The sequence below is a fragment of the Elaeis guineensis genome, chromosome 2 (genome assembly GCF_000442705.2).
Source record: "Elaeis guineensis isolate ETL-2024a chromosome 2, EG11, whole genome shotgun sequence".
In the NCBI taxonomy this organism is placed as follows: domain Eukaryota; kingdom Viridiplantae; phylum Streptophyta; class Magnoliopsida; order Arecales; family Arecaceae; genus Elaeis; species Elaeis guineensis.
Genome location: NC_025994.2, coordinates 13299219 through 13306768, shown reverse-complemented (window position 1 = coordinate 13306768; position 7550 = coordinate 13299219).

The following is a 7550-nucleotide window of genomic DNA, read 5'->3' as shown; positions in this document are numbered from 1 at the left end:
TATTTTTCTATCATATGATGTTATTTCTTCTTAGATCACATCCTAATTAACTTCTTTATGATAAGTCCAAAAATTATAATGCTCAGACAATTATCATCAAAATTAAAAAAATTATCGTGATCTTCAACCATGTAAGTTTAGCATTTCAAAATCATCGAATATATTCAACACAACACATCAATATCTCCCTCTTCATTCTAGGGTCAATACTTCTCATACTCAGATCAACCTTACTAATTGAAATCCAAGATATTGTTGGAAATAGTATCCCAAAGCCAATCGTCAGCCTGTTGACGGTTGTGCTCTTTTTTGTATTAGTACATGAATTATAAATAAATAAAAGTTATTTTGGTATTTTTTCATCACAAATGTTTCATCTTCTAATGAACTCCTGTGTTGTGGTGAAGTCCTTAGGACTATTTAGACTCGACAAAGGAGGATTTGTCGCTTAGTCCTTAAACATGTTCGCGACCAAATGATACGTTGTTATCAAGGACGACAACGTTTATCGAGCATAGGTCGTTGTGTGCCATATGGGTTGGTTGTCCTCATAATCAAAGAGTGTGGAGACACTGGTATGGCATACAGGTGAGATGTAATGGTACATCTGCACTGAACGTGACCAACTCTGGAGCTATTTCTGCTGTCAAGATTTGCTCCGATGGGATATGGGTATAAATATCCCTCCGACCTGAGACCGCCACGATGACTTGCAAGCAACTCACTGCACTTAGGCACTGTACTATCTGAATTTCTAATTCAGTGACGGAAGGTTGCTGGGTGTAGTCAAGTACTTGACTTGTCGGTGCGTGTGTCAAGATGGGATTGACCACTCCAGTTTAGGAGCTGTGTACAGTCGTGTTTCAATTTAGCAAAACCTTGGCCAGGGTAGTCCTAGTGAGGAGTCACAGGACTAATTGAGTTGAGCGCGATTCGGATGATATCATCAGGGTTGACAGTTTAACCCTGAGTCGTCCTAAACACAGGGGTCAAAAGGGATGAATTATACGGTAACCATATTCACGTAGGTTCTGAATATTGCGATTGTGATTATTCGACCTATCCGATCGTCGGGTACCATTGCTAGATGGTCACTTCGATTAGTACAGGAATTGGTTCCTGTGCTACCGGTTTAGGTTCGAACCTGCGGGGTCACACACATTAGAGGTTCCTTTCTGATCTGATGGCTAATTATGAGTCTTATCTATCTGGGACTCTATGATTGAGAATTAGGATTCTCTAATCATGAGTTCCACACATTTTGGATACCGGGGTCAAAATTTTGAATTTCAAATTTTGAATTTGAAATTTGAACTCTTTGATCAGGGTTTCATATCGATGGTCTCTGATGCCTGATTGCCCATCGGATTTGGACTCAATATTTATGAGAGGTTTAATTAGTGATTTAATCACTAATTAACTCAATTTGATTGAGTAATTATTTTTGGATCAAGTCCAAATTAAATTGGATTCAGTTTGGATTGACCCGATTAGGTTAAATGTTGACCTAATCGCTAAGGTGATTTAGTCCCTGATTTGATCAGGGGTTAGGTTTAGTTAATTCCTGATTTGATTAAGATTTTATTGAGCCTAATTAAGCCTAATTATGTTGGGTTTAATCTGGTCTAATTGTGCTTAACCTATTTTAAACTAGGTTGGCTCAATTTGAATCAAACCATCTTGTTTTAAATTCCCTGAGACACCCAACTTCCTTGCACTCATTTGTATTCACGAGAAGAAACTTCTCGTAAAATTTTTCTCACGCAAAACCCTTCCCCACGCCCTCATTTGTGCGCCATATGGATGGATAAAATAATTAGTTAGCCATTCAAATTCAAAGCATGTTTGAATTTGAATGGATAACTTATCACTTGCCCTTTCATCCTTATCCATTTTGTGCGCCACATTACTTACACGAGAAAAGGTTTCTCGTGAAATATTTTCCACGCACAAAGAGCCACGCCCCTTCTCTTCTCATGCCCAAAAGGATAGGGATAAGTTGATTTTCGTTTGAATTCAAATTTGATTTGAATTCAAATGTGTAACCTCTTGTCTTTATCCTCTCACGCGGATAAGACACGTTCGACGTTGTTTTAAAAAGAGGAGAAATGTGGGACGTGCGTAGAAATTTTAGGAGAGAAACTTTGGGGCGTGAGGAAGGCTTCTGCGCAAGGTGAAGGTCCAAAACCTTCCGAGAGAAAAAGAAAGAAAAGAGAGAAAATTGGGCGCAGGGTTTTTGGTGTGTACCCTAGGGTTTCTACCTAGGGTTCGGGAAGTGAGATTGGTATGCCACGAGTGTCGTGAGTCCACCAAATTTCAGGAAGAGATCCATCAGCCTCTCAAGCAATTGTGCAGACGATCCGGAGCATCCGAGAAGTCGGCACACATCGATCGAAGGAGTTCGATCAACATCTGCCATCAAAAGGGTGAAATCACGAACTAGCATTCGTGAGGAGCTGATCAGACGGGAGCTTCGTGTGGACGATCCGCAGAGGCCAGACATTTGTGTGGCTACGACGTGATGATCAGAGCCCCCCGACGGTGATCAGATTGCGATGATCGACTATCCGCAAAAGGTGATGTGTTCTGAACACAGTACTGTAAAACGTTTACTGATTTAAATTTGAATTTCAAATTTAAATGCATGCTGTTGTATCATATTTAGATCCTAGTGTAGGATTAATTAGTATTAATTAATGAGATTAATTAATAATTTCACTGTAAAATAGTAATTTTGAAAAAGTTTTAAAATTATCATTTTGCCCCTGCACTAAATTTTCGCTTCAAATGGTATCAGAGCATGGTTCTAGAATATGATATACATATGCATGCATAGATTAAGGTGTAATCTATAAGTTTAAATTTAAAATTCAAAATTTAAAATTCAAAAAGATTTGAAATTTGAAATTTGAAATTTGTTAGAAGTTTCAAATTTGAAATTCAAAATTTGAAATTTAAAATTTGGTTGAAATCTCAAATTTAAAATTTGAAATTTGAAATTTGAAATTTGAAATTTGAAATTTGAAATTCAAAATTTAAAATTTAAAATTTGGTTGAAATCTCAAATTTGAAATTTGAAATTTGAAATTCGAAATTTGAAATTTGAAATTCAAAATTCAAAATTTAAAATTCAAAGATTGAAAATTCGAAATTTAAAATTTGGTTGAAATCACAAATTTGAAATTTAAAATTTAAAATTTGAAATTTGAAATTCAAAATTTAAATTTTGAAATTGGTATATTTAGATATACTTGATCCAAGTAGCAAGTAATCTAATTGGGTTGGTTGCCATGGCCGTCCGGTCATAGGAGAAAAGTAGGGTTTAAAGGCCCTCTCTTCCCATTCGATGGGGTCTCCTATGGCGGTAGGGGTGCCGATGCAATTATATCCCATACCGATGAAGCAGCGAAAGGACTTAATTAAGAAATTTATCATGAATGTGTTAGATTAGATCTAAAAGAAAATTTATGATTTATTTTGAGTTATTTTCTGTTATGAAATGAGCAATAGAATTGCTGTTTATGAAATGTGTAGACCCGTTTGTGAAATGAGTTAACACATTAGGTGAACAGAAAATAAAATATTTCAAATTTGAAAATTATTTTCAAAATGCCAAACCCTGACCCATCAGCCCAAGTACTTAATTAAAAGAATTAAGTGTTATCTAGTAGGTCTAGAATTGTGAATTAAGACCTAAGACAATTGCATAAACTTGTGGGTCAATGGGTTAAATGAATTAGGTCCATAATTGGGTTAGACCTAAGGTTAGTTTAAAAAATGGACTAAATGGAGTAATTGGTCAAATCTAATCAAAAGTTGAATTAGATTAGGTCAAGGATACTCTAGACTCAACTTCAATAGTTGTAGTTGAATGGGTCCATGTCTTTAACTAGACCAAGATGGACTTAATTCATGGCTACGCGGTGGAGCCCTATTTACTAAGTTGATCAAAATTAAAACTAATGAACCGGTTGGTGTCTAAGGTAAGTTCGGCAGTTTTGACCAGTGGTTCTTAAGCGGGAGCTACTCGCATTGATTCGATCATTGACGAGTTAATGGCAAATCTCCACCACTGATCTCACTTACCTGGCCAATCTGGTAAGTTAGATTTTGATTAGATCACTTGGTGATTAGAGCTCACCCATGTCATTAGGTAAATCAGTGTGACTGATTTAGGTGCTCCTAATGCCAGCTTTAATTAAATCCTTTTTTAATCTGACTTGATGAAGTCAGTGGGAGGATTGAAATTGGCTGGATGATTTTTTCTCTACTATTCTTTAATAAAATCCTCAAAATTATTAGGTCCCTAAAATGATTAAGTTATAATGATAACTAAGTCATAGCCTCCCATTAAGTGAGTGATAATGAGTTCATTAGTTCAATGATCATTGGAGGCCCAAAGGCCTGGTGCTCATTGGCTAATGGAATTATTATTCATAATATGATAATTTGATCGAGTCTTTCTGATGGTGGTTAGGTTGGCCGGCCAAAGTCGGACCTGATCATTTATTGATCCGATTCACTAAATTAAGTCATGTTAATGGTTGGACCTAACCAGATCTTTTCAGTGGAGGCCAAAGCCTACTGATTAGGTTCTGGGGTAAAATCAATTACTAGAAGTTATTTAGAGAAACAACTGGTTAAGAACCTACCCATAGATGCACATGGGTTGACCAACCAAAGTTGGACTCATGTGTAGTCTGTGTGGATTCTAGTACCCATTAAGGAATTAAAGTAATTCCTCGAATTGGAGGATGAGGCTACCAGTTCGTAAAAATATTGGAAAAAACTTTAGACTAAAATCCAAGTCTTTAGTATTAATTTATGTACTAATAGAGGTCTCGTTTTTCTTTAAACAGCTATGGCCACTACCCTGTCGCTCCGGTCATTATTAGATAATGACAAGCTCATGGGACCCAATTTCGATAGCTGGTATCGAAAATTGAAAATCGTCCTTGAGCATGAGCGGATCCTTTATGTAGTAACGGATCCAACACCTGAGGAGCCAGCTCCGAACGCTAGTAAGGCGATCCGAGATACTTACTTGAAGTGGCTCAATGACCGCACCACCGTTCGATGTATTATGCTGGCAGCAATGAATGACGAGTTCAGCCGAAGATTTGAGAACGCCCAGCCACAGGAGATGCTTCAAATGTTGAACGACTCCTTTGGCACACCTGACGACGTTGAAAGGCACAAAACTAGTTGTGCCATTTTCAATGCTCGGATGAGGGATGGGGCCTCAGTCACTGATCATGTACTGTACATGATCGAGATGATTGAGCGCCTAAGCAAATTGGGCTTTCCTCTGCACGAGCAGCTCGGTAAGGATGCGATCCTTAATTCCTTGCCCAAGTCCTTCCTCCCATTCCTTACTCATTTTCGAATGACAAAGCCTGCAGTAAACTACCACGGATTGTTGGGGTTGCTGCAGAACTTTGAGAAGGATCACCAACTCCATAAGGAGTCGGTGAATGTAGTGGGAGGGTCTTCTTCTCGTCGTCAACCCTTTGGGAAGGGGAAGAAGAACAAGAAGAAGAAAAATAAGAAGGTACAATCTCATGCTGGGACAGTAGCACGGGGTCAGACCAAGAAGCGCAAGCACGACCAGAGCCAGGCGGAGTGCTTCTTTTGCAAGAAGCACGGGTATTGGAAGAGGAACTGTCCTCAATACATTGCCTCCCTGGATCCGAACAGGCCAAAGAAGAAGCAAGGTAATTATATAATAACTCCTTGCAACTTTTCGATTTGTGATACTACTGCCTGGGTATTGGATACCGGAAGCCCTTATCATATTTGTAATTCGATGCAGGGTCTGCAGGTCAGTAGGAGATTTGATGAAGGTGAGAGGTTCCTGAATGTTGGAGATGGAAGCAAAGTTCCAGTTCTAGCTTTAGGAATCATGAGTCTTGTAATCAATTCTCGTACTGTAATTCTGAGTGAATGTCACTATTGTCCAAGTTTTTTATTAAATATTATTTCTGTAGGCCTTTTGGCCATGTACGATTATGATTTTTTAATAAAAAAAAATATTTGTAATATCATTTTGAATGGTGTTACAATATTTGTTGGACAATTAAATAATAAAATTTACTTACTATCACAGCCTGTTAATGTGGTTCAAAAATTCGGTAAACGCTCTAGAATAGATAATGTGTCAGAAGTCTACCTTTGGCACTGTAGGCTAGGTCATATCAATAAGAACAGGATAAATAGGTTGGCTCAAGAAGGAATTCTTGAAGTTAGTGATTGTGAATCACTTCCAACCTGTGAGTCCTGTCTTCTTGGGAAGATGACCAAGTCACCTTTTACTGGAAAAGGTGAGCGAGCCAGTGAACTCTTAGGTCTGGTACATTCTGATGTATGTGGACCCATGAGCTCAAGTGCAAGAGGTGGATTTTTCTACTTCATAACTTTCACAAACGACCTATCTAGGTATGGGTATGTCTATTTAATGAAGCATAAGTCGGAATCATTTGAAATGTTCAAACTATTCCGAAATGAGGTAGAAAAACAAACTGAGAAGTGTATTAAAACTCTTCGATCTGATCGAGGAGGTGAATACCTTTCCAATGAGTTTCTGACGTAGTTAGGGGAGAATAAAATTCTCTCTCAGTGGACTCCTCCTGGAACACCACAGCATAATGGTGTGTCTGAAAGGAGGAATCGGACCCTGTTAGACATGGTTCGATCCATGATGGGATTTGCTGGTCTGCCGATCTCCCTCTGGGGATATGCGCTCGAATCGGCTTGTTACCTTCTAAATAGAGTTTCGAGTAAGTCTGTAGCCAAAACACCATATGAGATATGGATAGGACGTAAGCCAGTACTCTCGCACCTTAGGGTTTGGGGGTGTCCGGCTTATGTTAAACGTTTAATTACAGACAAGCTTGGACCTAGGTCTGACAAGTGTAATTTTATAGGGTACCCAAAAGAGACCAAAGGGTATTATTTCTACCTTGCTGATGAGCAAAAGGTGTTTGTCAGCCTTAAGGCAATCTTTTTAGAAAAGGAGTTCCTTAGTGAAGGAACTGTTGCCTCTAAAGTCGAACTTGATGAAGTTCGACAGGTGGAAAAACCGACACATATTACTGAACCTGAACCGGATTTGATTAGATCAGATCTGGAGCCCATTGATTATGCACCCTTAAGGCGGTCTGGTAGAGTACCACATCAACCGGACAGATACTACGGTTTCTTGGTCCGGGATGGTGATCCTGTCGAACTTGATGAAAACGATGAGGATCCGATCACCTACATGGATGCAATGCAGAGGCCTGACTCTGAGAAATGGCTAGAGGCCATGAAATCCGAAATGGAGTCCATGAAGGTCAACGATGTGTGGACATTGATTGACCCACCCGAAGGAGTAAAACCCATAGGGTGTAAGTGGGTCTTCAAAAGGAAGAGGGGCACAAATGAAAAGGTGGAGACCTATAAAGCCCGTTTGGTTGCCAAGGGATATCGTCAACGTTATGGTATAGACTATGACGAGACATTTTCTCCTGTGGCAATGCTCAAATCCATTCGGATTATGCTTGCGATAGCTG